Genomic DNA, 18,404 nt, shown 5'->3' with positions numbered 1-18,404 from the left:
CTTCCATTGGGTTTGTGTGGCAAGGTTTTGGTAGCGGGGGGCTACAGGGGTGGGTTCTCTGAGAAGCTGCCAGAAGCTTCCCCCGTGTCCGATAGAGCCCATGCCAGCCAGCTCCAAGACGGACCCGCCGCTGGCCAAGGCCGAGCCCATCAGCAACAGTGACAGCGCCTCTGGGATAACTTATTTAAGAAGGGGAAAAAGTTCCTGCACAGCAGCAATTGCAGCTGGAGAGAGGAGTGAGAAGATGTGAGAGAAACAACTCCGCAGACACCAAGGTCAGTGGAGAAGGAGGGGGAGGAGGTGCTCCAGGCGCCGGAGCAGAGATTCCCCTGCAGCCCGTGGGGAAGACCATGGTGAGGCAGGCTGTCCCCCTGCAGCCCATGGAGGTCCACGGGGGAGCAGATATCCACCTGCAGCCCGTGGAGGACCCCACGCCAGAGCAGGGGGATGCCCGAAGGAGGCTGTGACCCCGTGGGAAGCCCGTGCTGGAGCAGGCTCCTGGCAGGACCAGCGGACCCGTGACCCCGTGGAGAGAGGAGCCCGCACTGGAGCAGGTTTGCTGGCAGGGCTTGTGACCCCGCGGGGGACCCACGCTGGAGCAGTCTGTTCCTGAAGGACTGCACCCCGTGGAAGGGACCCACGCTGGAGCAGTTCGTGAAGAACTGCAGCCCGTGGGAAGGACTCACGTTGGAGAAGTTCGTGGAGGACTGTCTCCCGTGGGAGGGACCCCATGCTGGAGCAGGGAAAGAGTGTGAGGAGTCCTCCCCCTGAGGAGGAAGGAGCAGCAGAAACAACGTGTGATGAACTGACCGCAACCCCCATTCCCATCCCCCTGCGCCGCTGGAGGCGAGGAGGTAGAGAATTTGGGAGTAAAGTTGAGCCCAGGAAGAAGGGAGGCATGGGGGGAAGGTGTAGATTTAGTTTTTATTTCTCATTATCTTGCTCTGATTTGACTGGTAATAAATTAAACTAATTTCCCCAAGTTGAGTCTGTTTTGCCTGTGGCAGTAATTGGTGAGTGATCTCTCCCTGTCCTTATCTCGACCCACGAGCCTTTCGTTATATTCTCTCTCCCTTGTCCAGCTGAGGAGCGGAGCGATAGAGTGGCTTTGGTGGGCACCTGGCCTCCAGCCGGGGTCAACCCACCACAACCCTTCAGTACTGTGCAGCTCTTCCATCTCGGCCACCTACACTGACCCAGCTGTAGGTTTTGGCTATCAATTCCCAAACCAGCTTTATGGGGTTCTCCTCCTGCGCTGTCAATTCTGCCGCGTACCCTGAATGTCACACCACTTCTTTAACTTTCCCTGGGTTTTTGAGACAAAACCTTATTTGCCACAGGCAAAATCCCAGCTTCCAGGACAAGCTATATGACAGCAGGTGGATATTTTGTGTGCAATAAAAGCTCTTCTTCAGTACTGGCTGTGCATCCTATGGTATATAATTTCATCAGTTCAATACTTTTATAGCCCTGCAGATCTCTGCCCCCCACTTTCATTTCTAGTAGCCCCATCTAGCTCTGCCATGCAGGGCAGGGTGGATGGCATCCCTCCTAAAGACTGTCACAGCAGCTTATTTTGAGCTGCCTATGGATGAGTAGCACTGCTACCCAGGAGCCAGAGACTCAGACTGCTAGATAAGGAAATCTTTTAATGTGGGAACCATGTTGCACAACCGGTGTTGCATGCTTTTCTCAGAGCGCAACGTGTTTTAGGAGGAACATGGAGGGCCTTACCCTTGAGGAAATGGAAGAAGAAAGATCTCCAATAGAAGCTATGCAGCTGGGCTGGGACTGGCTTATTATAACAATATCGGTTTTTGGAACAAGTCCCTGATAGCTCATTATCACTTATTGTTTCTAGGGAGCTGCTGGCTTAACCTATGGCCTTTTTTGTCTGCTGAACATGGTATGAGCTCCTCAGAAGGAGCAGAAGTCTTTGTTCTTTTTCCTAGTGGTGTTTTCCGACTACTTCAACACACTTATGGGCGTGGAAACCAAATATTGAACCAAGAAAGCTTTCTTTCTGAGTAGGCAGTTATGCCCAATAGGATTTTTCATCCCACTGCAAGACCTTAAGTACTGCCCGGAAAATAAACTCTTTCAGAATGGTTAATTATGTTTTTTCTGGCTCTCTCTTATTCTGTATTTGTTTGAACCTGTCAGAAAGCTACTGGTGCAGAAGGATGCACAAACTTAGGCCTCCCAACAAAGCTGACGGAAGGTACAGCACCTCTCATCCCCTGCTGTCCTTCACATTTGCTTCTCATCTCTAATTTGTGGAGTATTGGTTACTTTGTTGATTTATTCTCACAGTTACATCAAAAAATCTCTTGGTTTACAGTTAGTTCTCAAAATGCTTGTTTCAATGTTGTTATGGACAAAGCTTCTTGGGTCTTTATACTGCATTGGAGTACTTTGTTTTGCTGATCAGGATTGCACGATTTAAAGATGCTGGATGGTCAGTCTTCATGCACAAGTGTATCATCCTCTTCCCTCCTTTTCTCCTGTCTATGATACAGTTCCTCAGAAGACTGAAAGTAAACCTGAATAGAAAATTGCTTGAAGCCTACAAGGGTAGAACAACAGTTTCCCTTCCTGGAGTTAACTGTGGAGGACATTGTCATGTTTCTCCTTAGGTCTCTTTGGAAAGACTTTGGCAGCAGAGGCATAGGGATTATACTGGAGTCAGTGTTCTTCCACTTTTCCAATACACAGCAGATCTTATTTACTGGTCTGTTCACAGCTTTTGCATGTCTATTGCATATTCAATGATGTATTTAGCCATCCACCTCTGAGCAATTTGAATACTGAAATCCTCCTTTTTTCCCCTCAAAAAAACCCTACCTATGAACTCACACTTTTCTCCCATCTTTAAAATGTCTGAGAAAAAAGAACATGTTTTGCCAAGTGTCTTGGCACACAGTGTAAAGTATCGTGAACGGGCTCGATGTAAACGCTTGTCATGTCAGAAAAGGCTTTATGGAAAAACTGAATCGAGCCTGTGCAGACACAAAATGTGAGAGGTCAGGTAGATGCATGCCTGATGAAGGAAAACGATGAAAATGAATCGGATGAGAGAAAGTCTCGGCAAGGTACTTGTCCTGAAATTTGGAAGCAGGTAGGTGAAAGGGAACATGGAAAGAAAATCTTGCAGCTGCCGTGGTAATGCAGCTTTGAGGATGCTCTTGTGCAGTATCTGTGCTGAGCCCCACTCAACTGGGACCTTGCTTTGCTTTTCTCTGAGCCTGATTACTGGAGGATGTGGTCCCAGCTGCAGCCTCCCAGCAGACAGTGTGGGGGTACAGAATGTTCCCTCTCTTCATCTTCATTAGGAATAGGGTACTCCCTGCTGAGCATACAGATGTTTTCCAGCATTGGAAAAAAAACAAACAAACAACCATAAATGGGAAGACAGGCAACAAATGGCTGTGGCTAGCTTCAGACAGTGTTCTTTTTAATCCTGTTTTCTTCTAATATGTGTGAATTTGGTAGTCTGGACTATTTGTGAATGGCATAAACATTTGTTTTTAATGAACCTTGCTGTGAAGTCACTGTTAAACAGACTATGCTGAGAGCCAGAGTGGCAGACTGTAATGAAAAAATTGCAGTCCCGGGACCTACTGAGAGAGTGGCTGCATCACCTTGTGTTTCATTCCTGGAAACTGTTGTATACACCTCTTGACTTGCTAATGTCAATATTTAACTTTGCCTCCAGAGACCTAGAAGCCTTGTACACATGCTGGAGGTGATCCTTCCAGGCCAGTGCGGGCCCTACCTGAAGGAAGGGTACAAGATAAGGGAAATAAGGAAGGCACTGTTTAAAGAAGCCTCCCACCAGCCCTGTTGGTCCCTGCAGAGAAGGTAAGCTGAAGTACAGCAGACCACAGAGTGTGTGAAATACTGCAGAACAGGTCCTTGAAACCTTCATTCCATGGTCAGAGCTAATAAATAACATTTTCTCTATTAAAGAGCAAATGTAAAAGTGGCCCATTGAAAAATGAATACCTGTAGCATTAATCTCAAAGTGCTTTGCCAAGGCCAATGAGCATTATTTTACCTGAGTTGCAAAGAGTCTGGGAATTAGAGAGGTTTCTTTGATTTACCAAGGGCTGTGCAGACCCTCTGCCCTCCCTCTGGTCCCAGCTGCTCCTGCCAGATGATGTGATGGGCACAAATTCAAACAGCAGAAGTGCTGCTGAAACGTGCATGTTTTGGCAGGGTATCTTTCAACACTGATCCCTGCCTGGGAATAAGCTGACCTGAGCTCAGCACGGCAGGCTCTCCTGCGCTGGGACCCCTTGCATGGCAAGTTAGTAGCAGACCCAGGAGCAGATCTCAACTCCAGTCCATTCTCATCACTGTTGCAATACATAGAGAGATTTATTACCCAGGTAGCCACCCGTAAGCCGATTCCTGGGAGGTTTTCGGGGGGGGGTGATTATTTTCCATGCTTTCCAGCTGCTGAGTCCCATGCAGCGGTGTGGATTTACGTTGTTTGCATTACTCAGTGACACTGCTGCCCTGCGCTCCAGAAGAAGTGAAAGTGAAAATCCAGTTGGTTTTTAAAGAAGGGAGAAGCCAGTGGTGTGCCTTTTTCTCTGGGATCGAAGTGGCTTCTGCATCTCCTGTGCAGGGCTCTGGAAGAGGAGCTGAATGAACTGGGAGCTGGAAAGGCTACTTGGGTGCATGGAGGAGGGAAGAGGCACGAAGGCTTCCACGGGTGCAAGCAACTTTTGAGGTACTCACACTGTCTTCTTCTTTAAGGGGTCCTGTCTTACAGCCAATCTTTTCTCTTACAAATTGTTGCTCTTTCCTCTTTTTAAGTAGGCATTTAGAAACAGGCGCTGAAAAAGTCTGCAGCAGAAGGGAAATGATTAGCATGTTTCACGTTTTCTCCATAAGGAAGAACGTGTATTACTTGTGCATACGATTTTGCTCAATAAATAACACCGCTTTTTACAGCCCTGACTGCCAACTTTCATGCAGTTCTGCACTGCTTTCACATTGCTTGTGTGAATGCAAAAACCCAACAGCTTCATTAAGTGGTGCACTTACATATAAGTGAGAGTGACCACAGAAGTAATAGAATAAATCTATTAGAGCATTTTCATCTTCACGTAATTCCCAAATAATTTTTCCTACATTCAATTAATCTTTATTTTTTTTCTCATAGCTCCTTAGCATGTTTTGCTAATATCTCCTTTTCCAAAATTCCCATCCTGTTATACTTGCAAATAAAGGATAATTTGCCAGGAGGGTTGCAGTAGAAATCTTTGCAACTCTCCTCCTTTTCAGTGAGAAGCTGTCACCCAGGGCAGAGCTGATGGTGCATTGTTTTCTCTGTGGCTATTGCTCCTCTCCCAAAGGTGACCTCTGGGGACCCTGGGGACTCTGGATTCAGAACAAAACAAAACAGAGAACGAAACCAGAAAGCATGAGTCAGTACGGATATTTGTTTTAAAATAAAAGAAATTAAACCAGTGAAACAGTTCATTCTACTTGCCTTAATGTGCTGCAAGCAGAAAATAAAATGTTAGTAGTGTTTTCTAATGGTTACTGTGGAAAATTGTTTTAAGAGCAGTTTCTGGGAAGCTGTGTACTTTACTCTCAGGGTTTTTGCAGAGATTTCTCAGCTCATGCACAGTGCCCTGCTGATTGCTTTCTGCACTGGCTTGTTGGAACTGTGGAAACAAACTGTGCTTATAGGCTCGCTCTGGAAATAGCTGTTTTATCCCTTCCTGTGATTTTTTTTTTTTTTTAATTGCAAAAGCTTGTTGAAAGTGGTAGTCAGCAGATCAACAAGGTGAAACTGGTACTGAAAGTAATACAAAAATTAGCTCTTATGTAAATCCTACTCCTTTTCCAGGAAAGAACTTAGAGTGGAAAATAAAATCTGTAGGATCTTTTGAAGTTCTTTGGTTTTTATTTTGTTGCTTCCTTACTTCCTTCAATAGTATTATTTTCTTCAAACTGTTTGAAACTTAAGTCCTCTCCATGGGATACTTAGGATACCAGAGAAATCTTTTCTGAAAACGTATTGCATTATTCCACCAAGATGGTTCTGCCTGATCATATAAGCCATGTACTAAAATGCTCATAAAGCTATAGACCCCCAGGGTGTGTGGCTGGAAGAGAGAGAAGGGGCAGGGCAATGCAGTGTTTACAGTTGGAGAACAGCACTGGATCTCGTGGGTCCATGGCAGCACTTCATGGTCGGTTGGAGAGGGAAGCACATCGAAACCCCGGGGAGCAGCCCTGCTCTGCCATCTCTTGTGGCTGGAACTTTGGGTGACCCCCCGCTGCAGCTCTGTGCTTGTCACCATGGGGGTCCCCGCTGAAGTGGCAGCCTCAGCTGAGCTGTGCCGGAGGCAGACGCTCACTGGAAGGGCAGTGGGCTAGTTTAACTTGTGCTGGAGTAGGAAAATGCAGGTGTCTAATTAGAATATTCCAGGTCATTGGCTTTTAACTTTGAGAGAGGACCTTTCCTCTGTGGCAATGATTGTGTTAACGATTGACTTTCTTGTCTTGGTAAACATTGGAGTTGTTTATTGTGTTGTATTTGCTATGAAGTTACGGGAGAAGGAAAGCAAGAGAGTTTCAGGTAGTGACTTTTACTCAAATAGATCCTTTCAAAAACAAAACCAAAAGACATTGTTAGGGCTCTACAACTTTCCATTTCTGATTAAATCCACTTCCTCCTGCCAGTGATCTCAGGAGATCGTCGAGGCTCAAAAGCTCGTCAGCTGGGTGTGAATGATTGGTGTTTGGTGAAGGAGCTCCAGATCCTCGTGGTTGTTACTTTACTCATCTACTGCTTGCAGCTGATCCACTTTTCGAGTCTGGCATTGCTTTGTTACAGCTGTGTAGACAACTTCAGCAGCTCTGAAAAGTGAAGGTTTGTATTTCCTTGAAAAGAAAGGCAAGCAGGCAAAAAACTTGATGAAAAATATTGTCTATCCAAAGAGTGTGTTTCATTTTAGATTTGAGTGTTTTATTGTTAAAGTAAGTTTAAAACTGATGGCAGAAGGTGGCCAAGACAGCTGAAGACTCTCAGAAACCTACCAGAAAAGAGGATTATAAGACAGACCAGTGGGAGGGGGCAGAGGTTTGGTTGACAATGTTCTGGCTTTTGCAAGTGAAGAGGGGGAGTGGGAAGGAATGTCACCAGAGGGAAGAGGAGGGGAGATGTCCTTTGAGCAGACTGAGAGGAGGGGCAAGGATGAGGCATGAAGACTATAAAAGAGAAGACAGAATGAACTGGCACAGAAGATACAGACCCCAGGCTGAAAACCACTGTGGAAAAAAAAACGCTTATTGTCCTTAACCTCTGGGCAAATAATTCTGCCAGATGTGCTGCAGCTGGTCTGTGAGGACTGCATCAGGCTGGCGAACATGCTCCGAGGCGGACAAGGAGGTATAATACTCTGGAGGTATTTAAAAGATGTGCAGACATGGCACTTAGGGACATGGTTTAGTGGTGGACTTGGCAGTGTTAGGTTAACTCGATGATCTTAAGGGTCTTTTCCAACCTAAATGATTCTATGATTCAATGATTCTAAGGTCGGTGACAGTCCCTTTGGCACTCTGCTCGCTCACAGGGGAGGACGGGCCAGGCATTGTTAACTGGTGCTTTGCAAAGCAGGAAACAGGATAAAGCGAGTAATGTGTGAAACGGTACTGATTGATCTGTTTTTTTGGGGGGGGGGAAATAAATGCACACAAAATAAAAAAGATAGGAACTATTTTTAGATGTATGGAAAGAGGATGAGAAAAGATGCTGCGCTCATTTGATGCTCCGAGTGTTTTTAATACTCGGTGGGGCAAGAAGAAATTCTTGCAAGATTGTGTAGGTGAGAAGGAGCACCGTGCATAAAATGAAAGAATTGGTCCCTCGTGTGGTGTGCGGTGGAAGTGGACGGATGGCACCTTTGTGGGGCGCGTGGAGCAGCGCCAGGACCTCGGCTCGGGCCGCTGTCTCCGGGGCTTGGGCCCTGCGTGGGGGTGTCGAGAGCTTGGGGCACACCGCAGAGGGGCCCCAGATTTTATTGCAGAGGAAACTGTGCCGACGGTGTCCAAGATTGCCTCCCGTGCCTGGCGGCAGCTGGAAAGGGCTCGTTTTGCGGGTTGTATTCCTGCTGTCTCATCTGGTTCTGGGAATCGGGATGGGACTCTCAGCAGCTCTAGACTAGCACAGATCGCGAGGGTAAGCAATCATTAACTTCCGCTGAAGAATTAATGCATAATTAGGAATTAATGCAGAATTATTTTGTAAACTTCCTCAAGGTACTTTTCAGGTAGTGACGTAGCAAAAAAAGTTGTTTTAATGAAAGCTTCTACTGCAAAGTTCCTAGGGGAAAAGCAGTTTGTGTTTTTCCAGAGCTAGGCTAGTGAGGAAAGTTAGGTGAATTTTCTGGATTTTTTTTTTTTTTTCTCCTGTGGAAAGTGAAACTTGTGTTTTCGTAAAACACATTTCACAAATTCATGACAGTTTCATTGAAATAATTGAAGATGAATTTCTGACTAAATCCAAGATATTTTTTGAAAAGAAATACTAAGTTTTTGTTTGTTCATTTAATTTCGAACAGATATTTCCCATGAGGTCTTCTAAATTAAAAATAAAATTCGATTTGACAATAAATATTTCATCTTAGGTCAAGCAAAACACTCATTCAGCACAAAACATCTCCTTTGTCTAATTTTTTTGTGTGTTTTGGAAGCGATAGCAAGTCAAGACATTATTTGTTGCACGTACTACTGAGTGATGTGTGCAGGGCCACTGCCTTGGGAGCCTGGAGGACTTGGACATGGAGCCTCCTGCCCAGCAGGCTCAGGAGGAATTTCCCTTTCCCGCAGAAAGACCATGTGTCTTTGTCGTGGTGTCACCCCAGCCAGCTATTAAGCACCACGCAGCCACTCCACCCTCCCAGTGGGATGGGGAGGAGGATCAGGAAAAAAAAAGTAAAACTTGTGGGTTGAGATAAGAGCAGTTTAATAACTAAAGTAAAATAAAATATGATACTAAATAATAATAATAATAAAATATAATAATAGTAATGAAAAGGAATATAACAAAAAAAAAAGAAAAACCCGAAAGACAAGTGATGCACAATGCAATTGCTCACCACCTGCTGACCGATGCCCGAGCAGCGATCCGCCCCTCCTGGCCAACTCCCCCCAGTTGCTATACTGAGCATGACGTTCTATGGTATGGAATATCCCTTTGGCTAGTTTGGGTCAGCTGCTTGCTGGCAGAGCATGGGAAACTGAAAAATCCTTGGCTTAGGATAAGCACTGCTTAGCAGCAACACAAACATCAGCGTGTTATCAACGTTACCCTCACACTAAATCCAAAACACATCACTATACCAGCTACTAAGAAGAAAATTAACTCTATCCCAGCCGAAACCAGGACAGTTGTCTTCTGCCATGATTGACCCAGAGACGGAAAGGGGTGCAAGTCTGGCATTTGCAAAAGCCATCTCAGAGTGCAGTAGCAGCTGAGCAGCATGAGCGTTTCTTTGCCTGTATTCCAGCTCTCTCAGCTAGAAGAAGCTTTACACACTTGGAATGGAATTTGTTTTCTTTTTGACTGGAGAAAGATAATAAGAAAGATAATGGATGCTAAACACTATATTTAATACCCAAACAGGGAGATGACTGAGGGAGGAGCCTGGTGAGCCTGCCCTGGGATCGTGGAGGATCTAGGAGAGCATCCAGCACTTCTGGAGCCGAGCACCCAGGGCAGCCTGATGGACTCTCCCCACTTCACGTGGTTATTGTTCCTGCTTCTGACCATTGCAGCTCCCTGTCCAAGTGAGTCTCCTTGTTTGATCTCATTGCTTTTCACTGCACGTGAGTAGCTAAAAACTTTTAAACTGTAAGCTCAGTTGTGTCCAGTTAAAACTAAGACCACAAAACCACTAAGGTGAGAAAAGAAATTAAGAAGGTGAAGGTTGATTCATTTGACCTGTCGCAATCACCTAACTTGGGAAGGGTAACCTGTTGGATCTGTCTGAAGTCAGATGAGGTGAGTCCTCTCTCAAAGGACTGGCTCTTTACCAGGGCAGTCTGAATGAGTAAAACCCCTTCGTCAGCTCTCAGCACCCAGCCCCAGCATGCTCCAGCGCTTCAGCCAGGCTGCTGGTGCATTTTGACTTGGCTGTAAAACTGTTGCCTGCAGGAATACTGAACTGAATCAGTGGCAGTGACCTGGGACACTGCATCCATCTGTATGTAGTCTGTGAACTTCATTTGTCCTGGGATCTGGGTGTCTGCTGGAGATATGCCCGATAGGATTGTGCCAAGGAGTTTTGGAAGGAAAGAAAATAAGAATGGATGATTCATCTGAGCCTGTCTGGGCAGAGGACCTCTTAGCTCAGCAAGAGAAATGTCTTTCAACCCACTTCTCAAGCTGCCAGCTTCCTAGTTAAAACCCCAGTGGCAGCAGTGGGGGAATTACGTCATATTTGTACCCCAAAAATTATTTTGGGGACTGGGCCCAGTACCGTATAAAAATTGCCCATTGGCAGGCAATGTCTCCTAAGCCATGACTGGGTTTGTCTACCAAAACTCGTCCCATTCTCTAACACTAAAAGTCTGGGGAGAAAACTGGTAGAAAATAATTTTTCTTTGTTTTCTCATTTAGATATTGCCGTGCCCAGTGATGCTGCTGCTGAGGGGACACAAGACTCTTCCTTTGGCAAAACAAGTGTGACAGTCTACCATTGTAAAGACTGTGAGAGCAATGTATGCAAATCATCCAATTACGAAGACTTTGTGAAAATTGGTGAAACACAAAGTGAGACATTTTCAAATGAAATAATTCAGCTGGTGACCAGTGAAACACACATCATTATGTGCTTTCAGCAAGAAAATACTTTTCCTGAAGGAATTTATGCCATCGTCTGGGAGAAAGCCATGGGAGTAGGAGACTCATGTGGCAACCTGAATTCTGGAGGTACGCTCTACTGGGAGCCTGGCTATCAACATATGGAAAACGTATTTCTGGTTATGAAACTGAACTGTTATATATTTGGGCAGACGGTGAGGTTAATGAGTAAACTAACTTGTCAAAATGAGTTTCTTTTGTGAAAAAAGTCACTAAGTCATTCACAAAAATAAATTAAATTTTCTTGGGTCAAACACTGCTTAAAACTACACTAGTAGAGATTCAGACAAATTCATGTTACCCTGATTTATAAAGATACTTTTTTTTTTTTTTGGCAACAGCAATCCTCATGGTCAAAATCTGTGCCAGTTTGCAATGTATGAATCTCATATACTTCAGTCAGTACACACTGAAATCCAGGTCTAGCCTAAAGAGCCGTCTGTGTTGCTCTTCTGTACAATTCAGTAAATAACCAGGAAGTATCCTTCTAGCTTTCTCATAAAACTGTCAAATTCAGAGATAAAAATGCCTGTCAATACATGTAGCAAGTGACTCCAAGAGGGCAAAACTTCATAGTGGATCAGGTTGCACAGGTGTAATTTAGTTGAACTCCGTCCAAGTCAATGACGTTTCACCTGTTAACACCAGCTAGAATATATTTTTGGCTCTGCTCTCCTGGCTGTAGGTGATTCTCTGAAAGTGGCTTTCATCACCTCTCGTTAGACTTAGAGCATCCTTTCTAATCTTATTACTGAGAGAAGAAAACAAGAAAAAATTCTCAACCTACATATGCTTTTGTTCAGCCTAACAATTCCTCATGTATTTAATTTCTGACCACTGTAAACCATTTATCTCCTGGATTTATGCTTACCACTGCAAAATACCTACATGCTGTTACCACTGTGTAAAGCTCGGATGACACTAAAACATCCATACTGAAAACTGGAAATTGCTGTAGACCTAAATGCCTATATCCCTTGAGAGGGTAACAGGTGGATGTGCTGATATGGCGGGATATGTGGGGTAGAAAGGAGTTTTCGAGAGGATGGCCTTTACATTTCCCACCTCTTAGAAGAGGAATAAGTTATATAATGGCACAGTGGCATGCAGGCTAGGTGGGAGATGCACGCTGGGGTATCTGAGATTTATACAACTGCTGGTCTTGCTTGTTCCTCTTCTTCAGTTCCTGTGGGTAAATGGAAGGTGCATAATTTTGTCATAATTATTATTTGAATAGAATTTAAATGCAAAAAGGTAATGCTAAGCTTTTTACAAATGTTTTGGTGTTCTTAATTACATGTGAAAACTTTTTTGCCTTCTTCAAATTTGAAGATTTCCATTATTGGTTCACAGAACAGTTCATCAGCTTTAGTGAGAAGAAAATCTAAATGACGACTGGTTGATTTGAACAGCTGGTGAATTAAATATGATTGTAGCAATCTCCAATTTTTTGTGATACATGAAGGATCCACTTTTTTAACCTATTAACCTCTTTAACCTTTCTAACCCTTGGTTGAAGATCTTATAAATGATCCATATTTATAATTGAAACTTCTTTTATCTTTCAGCTTCCTCAGAAGATGTGAGAGGTAACATCATTAAAATTTGCTGTGAAGTAGAGACAGACCCCTCAGCGACGAACCCTCCCTTGAAGTGCTACACTGAAACGTTAGATGAGAAAATCAGAGAATCAACAGCTGAACTCACTGGTAAGGGAAATCTAGGTTAATCTCTTCACGTGTTTGTTTGCCCTTTGCTTTGAGAGAGTTTTGCCCAGACAGCTTGATGCGAACAGAGTTTTACGTGGAGGGGGGTGGATGTACTGTACATTCATACCTCGGACCCACACATGCTGTAGCCATCCAAGCTCAGAGACTTTCCCCTAGCCTGTGTAGGTGCCCAGTCCTGGAAATATATATCCGTAGGTATAGGTTTCTGTAACCGTAGCTATATAGCTATAGATACAGGGACGCCGAGGGAAGGCGGTATGTGATGGGCATGCCACAAGTTTCCAAGAATTCCACTTACCAGTAAATGATAAAGGAGACTTTACCTCCAGACTAAGAGGACGTTTGTCACACACAGTTATTTTTATATCCAAATTTTTTTCACTGTAGAAATCCCTGTCATCCTCCTTAGGTTATGGACAAACAGGGCGTCTTTGCTTGAGACAAGTAAAGACTATTTGTCCTTTTCTGGGGAGAGTCCTTGGTAGGGGTATGGCTCTTCGCTTTTTGCTGTGTTGTTTGGGGGTTTTTTGTTTTGGGGTTTTTCTTTGGTAATTTTTGAATGTGTGCTGGATGATTCTATTATTTCTCTTCCAAATTAGACGAGTATTAAAATAACCTTTCTAGATAACTGTGTTTAAATTCCTGTGCATTGAGGTCTTCAAAAAATGGTCAAAATGGATTTCCTCAGTGGCCTTTGAACCCATCATTAAGGATGTATTACCTAGCTGAACGTCTTGTCCTTACCAGATCCTTGTTTCTGAAATGCACGCTATCCAGGCACCATCCAGAATGATGCTGCCCTGAAAAACGTTCTTCAAACTTTTATTTTCTACTTATTGCATGTCTTGTTTTAGCAGAAAAACTGGCTAAAAATCGTAAGATCACTAAAAGACTTCACAGAGCTATTGACCTTCCATTTTCAGGATACAAGGTCTCGCACCTCTTGTTTTTGGTTATTTCAGATGAGACAGATATTCAAAGGTATCTGTTGTGGTGGGGAGTCAAGGATTAGCTTCAAATGTTGATAGAGTCATTTTTTGGTTACAGGTATCTTCATTAAGATACCCTAAGCCAGAGGCTATTTGTTCTCTCGTTCATCAGGTCCTTCTCTCAGCTTCTGTGGGGTACATTGCAGAAGCACCAGGCCCAATTCTTCCTGCCTGGTGCTTATGAGGCAGGCTCATTTCTTGGCACATCTGTTTGATTCACTTGGACTCTTTATTTTCTTCTACTCTGCAGGTAATCCTCAATTTTCAATCAGCGAAAAGAGCACCATTGGCATCGTCACCCCAGTACTGATTCTTGGCGTTTGTGCAGCAGCACTGGCAGTGTATTGTTTTCGACAGAACCGAAATGGTCAAGGTACAGTCTGACAAAACGTTATGTTTCCTATGGGTAACATGCCTTACAGGCTGCGCTGGTAGTGGAAAAAGCATACAGGGTTTTCTTTCTGGATCTCATTTCCATAACATTGTTTATGAGGTTGCTAAATGATATTCACTGTGAAGGGGAGGCTGGGCTAACAGCTGGTATGAACTCCACCTCTGCATTTGGTGCTATGGCATAGTCCCCAGTCAGCTGGTTTTATTATGAAAAATAAGCACAGAATAAATTTCCTCACTGCTACAGTAATACAGCCAAGCGATTGCACTGCTCAGCCTTACTCAGCAGGATCCGGTTCCCTGGAGCAGTCTCAGACTGCAACATTGCCGTGCAGCTTCCCCTGCAGAGACATATCCCAGCCCAGGAGACTGCTGAACATCCAGATGTGGGCTGACAGGTCCTTTGGGTGAATGGTTCCCACTCACAGCTCTGCCCACTAAAGAGCCAATTTTAATTTAAGAAAGAATATTTTCCTAAATACGTCCAAGGGGGGAGGTTGTTTTGCAAACTAATATGCATGGAAAGGGCTGGGATAGGGTCCATGGAGTAAATCGGGAGGCATGTGAATAAAATCTTCTGGAAATAGCTGCCTTCCTCTATATCGCCCTCTGCTCTTCCCTCCTCCCTCACAACACAGAGACTGCAGTATTCTTAAAGTGAGATAATATTAAACCACCTCTTACTTCAGAAATAGTTGTGCTATAACACGGTATAGAACTTGGGATGCAACTGTGCTGTCATATGGCAAAGTATCGCACCTGCCATACGTGGTGGGGATTTGTGGAGAAAACAGAAGGCCTGTGGATCTGTTTGAGATGGATACCAGTGAGTTGCTCAGGAATTTCAGATAAATATAAATTGGGAAAAAACAACTGCAAGTCTGTTAGTTTTAATTCTTCTAAGTAAATCCTTGCTAATGCTGGTACTTTTTTGCTATTGTTTTCCTGGGACCTGTCATAGTGCTCCATCAGATTTTTAACGGTAAGATTTGGTTTTTGGGGGTTTAATTATGGTAAATGATGAAATTACATTACTACAATGGCAGGAGGGTGTTCAGTGAAGGACTAGATGTGTTTACTAGGACCATGTTCAGTGGATGCCCATTTCCTCCCAGCATCAAGTCTGAAGCAACAGATTTTAGCCCCTACGTGACTTTGCAGTGGTTCCAGTACCCGTGTGTTGATCATTTACACACTTCTACAGACACCCCTTGACCCTGACATACAACTTCCCCCCTATATCCTGTAGCCAACTTGGCTCCAGGGTTTATGGGACCTTGTGTAATGCCAGAAGCTGACACATCTCCTCTCAGTTACTGAACTACTCCATCCTTTAGAAACAAACGTTGGTTGTTTCTTTCGAAGAGTCTAAGAATTAAATTTCTAAGTCTGAATTTGTTTAAGGTTAACTTGTTGGTTAGAAGTTAGTTAAAGCCTAAGATTTTTATCTTGTGCTCCCTTTCTAGTGAATGGAGAGAAATAGCTGTCGTGAGACGATGATTCATCTCACCTTAAAATGGTTTTAAGATGAAACAGATGAATTACCTTGTGAAGGTGTCTATTTCTCTCTGGTAACTCCAAAGGAAGCCAATGGGAACAAGCTGAGATGTTTGAACATCTACAGTTAGATAAAACACAAGGCTGTCTGTGAAAAATATGAGTTGCACAAGTGCTTGCAAAACCCAGTAAAGATAACACAATGATAGTCTCACTGCAGCTGTTATATTAAGACCTCTTAATAGATATATTGGTGTGATAGGTAAAAAATTTACTGCTGGTGGCTCCCCTGAGGTCCTGGCCTGTGGTGTAACACTCAGTGATGTTTCAGGCCTGTCCTAGAGCCCCTCTAAGGCAAAGGCTGGTGGGCCACAGCAGCCAGGGCAGGGTTTCAGCAGAGACGCCATGAACTCGCTGGGCAATGAAGCTGCAATCCTTTCACCTTTCAGAGCAAGAGGTGGTCCAGTAGCAGATGTGACAGGATAGCTGCCCTGAGGACTTCACACTCCAGATTTCCAAGCCTAAATACAGGCAATTGGATTATAATTCTCACTGACATCAGCCTGTGCCTTTGGTGGCCTCACAGGTATTTCTCCTTCAATTCTGCAGCTGTTAGAAAAACCAAATGGGCTCCTGACGCGGAAAACCTCACACCTGTTTGAAAAACATCTACAAATGAGAAAACCAGGCCTCTATGCCAGCAGCCTGCTCCTCAGTAATGATGTACAGCGTTCAGCTGAAGAACGAGAGCTCATTTTATATGAGACCTCATGGTAGTTTTCACAAATGTACCGTCGTCAAATCCATGTGTTCACTGAGGACTGTGATTGCCACAGTCATCCAGCTCCAGGCCTTCACGAGCAACATGAGAAGCTCCCTGGATCTCCCATCCTCTCCTGGTGCTTTGCTGAGGATAGCAGTCATCACAAGATATGTGGCTGGCTCAGCAGCACGGGTTTAAACCAGCTGAATTCTCTCAATGGTTTTCATGATTGAAACTATCCGTTCATCTGGAGTTCTTCAGAGAATTGTATCTGTGCTCAGGAAGGATGTGTTGAACCCTGAGGCAGATGCTCTCTGCACATCTTCCATTTCATAACACAATAGCATGCCCATAGGTCTTTATTTTTTTAATTCCCAGGTGGTGTCTAGATCCAAAAAAGCATTTTGTACAGGTGACTGGTTTGTTGAGTTAGAGGGGTTTGGCCTTTTGAACAGATGTTTGATTTTGCAACCACCTGCAGGTTGAGGACATCTCCTCTGCGTGCTTGTTCCTGTGCAAGGGTGGACGGAGGGCTATATCCAGCTCCCTCAGAAACGGCATTGGGTCATGGAGGCCGTAGCAGCCTCCCAGGCTGAACAGAAGTATGATACCAATCGCCCTGACAAATTAGGTCATAATACTGGCAATTTTAGTGTAGGACACTTTCAACAGTAACTCCAGTGGATAGGAAAGCATATTGACATACCCGCTCTGTTTCCTTATCAGAAAAGACTACAATATTTCTGCATCTGAAGACAGATTTGGGTATCCTGCATGCAGACAGTATGTGATGAATGCTGCACTTCAGGGATCCCCATTTGGTAGTTCACAGGCAGTACGTCATCTTCAAGTGATTTATCATTCACACTTGATTTGAATAAATCCTCGAAAGTTTGCATTAGACCTAATCTAGTATCAGGCTTTTGAGCAAAAATCATCAGCAGCACAATTGGAAAAGCAGATCCATGAAACAGTATGAATACTTGCTGAATCATTTTTACATGGTTTAATTATCCATAAACTTGTAGCTGAAACTTCCAGCAGGAAATCTCAAAGGATGTAGGATATCATGTGAATCTTGAAATTTGCTACAATCAAATCCAAAGAGAAAAGTTCATAATGAAAGACATCAAAAAATATGTTACTAATTAATTTTAGAAATACAGAAAAGCCTCTGTGCTTAAATTTGGCTCTTGTTTGGCACAGGAGGCTAGTCCTGCTATGGGTTGGGTTTTTTTCCCCTCCCCAGTGGGGGCTTTACGCTCATGCTGATCTAAGATACCCTTTCAACTCAATTCTCAGCTTATTTGTTGGATTTTGTCTTTTCAATTTTAATGTGGTGGAATGCAGTCAAAACTTCATGAAGAGATGGCCATCCCCAGCTGTTCAAAGGCTTTTAGGTATTTACTGAGTATGTTATTTTGACCGATCCAGTTGTGAATTCTGTTATATCATGATGAATGTTATAATATGTTTATTCAATAAGCCAAAGCTAAGGGTACCTGTAAAGAGTCCAGACTGTGCAAGGATTTAGAGATAGAAGGAAAAAGACTTCTCCTCTTTATACAACGCCTTAGCACAATTGCAGTTCCTGTTTATTTCCAGAACAGGACTGCTGTAAGCTTTCAACAGAGTAGAGCTGTGTCTAAAAGGAGTGAGGAAGAGGTTTGTTTGGGATAAAAGCCATCTTTTTCTGAGGAAATAACATATCTGCTGCTATAGCCTGGGAAAGGAGCCCTGAAATCGGGTATAAGGCCTTTCACTTTTTGACCCCACTGCAGCTATCATGAGTGTTGCTTTTGGTTCTGTTTCTCTCTGCTGTAAGTCATTGCTGTGGGTGCCTTTGAGGAAGTGCCAAGTGCTCCAGCTTATGCAATCAAGCTGTATACTGTGCTTCTGGAGATTTGCAGTGATGTACACGTTATTTTCCTATGCCTAGAAAAATGCTGTCTTAAAATCGAAAGCCATGGCAGTTCTTTTGTATGGTCTTTTAATGAGAAAAACAAATGTGTCTATGTATAAGTGTGGAAAAATCTGTGTGTGTGTGTATATGGTGTTCAAATCGATGGCTGACACTGGGTGGTTTTGGTATAAACTCAGATTTTGAGTTCTTTGGAAAAGGGACAAAGTGATATTTGAGAACT

The 18,404-nt window shown here is 43.8% G+C and overlaps 1 long non-coding RNA gene across 1 annotated transcript; it reads left to right on the top strand.

Moving 5' to 3' along the window:
- Window positions 1–12,496: 12,496 nt before the first annotated feature.
- Window positions 12,497–16,707, top strand: LOC127024175 (uncharacterized). The gene is made up of 3 exons (XR_007767531.1): window positions 12,497–12,597; window positions 13,858–13,980; window positions 16,107–16,707. It is a non-coding gene; the product is annotated as an uncharacterized LOC127024175 (long non-coding RNA).
- Window positions 16,708–18,404: the final 1,697 nt, after the last annotated feature.

This window comes from Gymnogyps californianus, chromosome 19 (assembly GCF_018139145.2).
Source record: "Gymnogyps californianus isolate 813 chromosome 19, ASM1813914v2, whole genome shotgun sequence".
NCBI lineage: Eukaryota > Metazoa > Chordata > Aves > Accipitriformes > Cathartidae > Gymnogyps > Gymnogyps californianus.
Note: the sequence above shows the minus strand (reverse complement) of the source record. Positions and strands in the feature narration are given on the sequence as shown.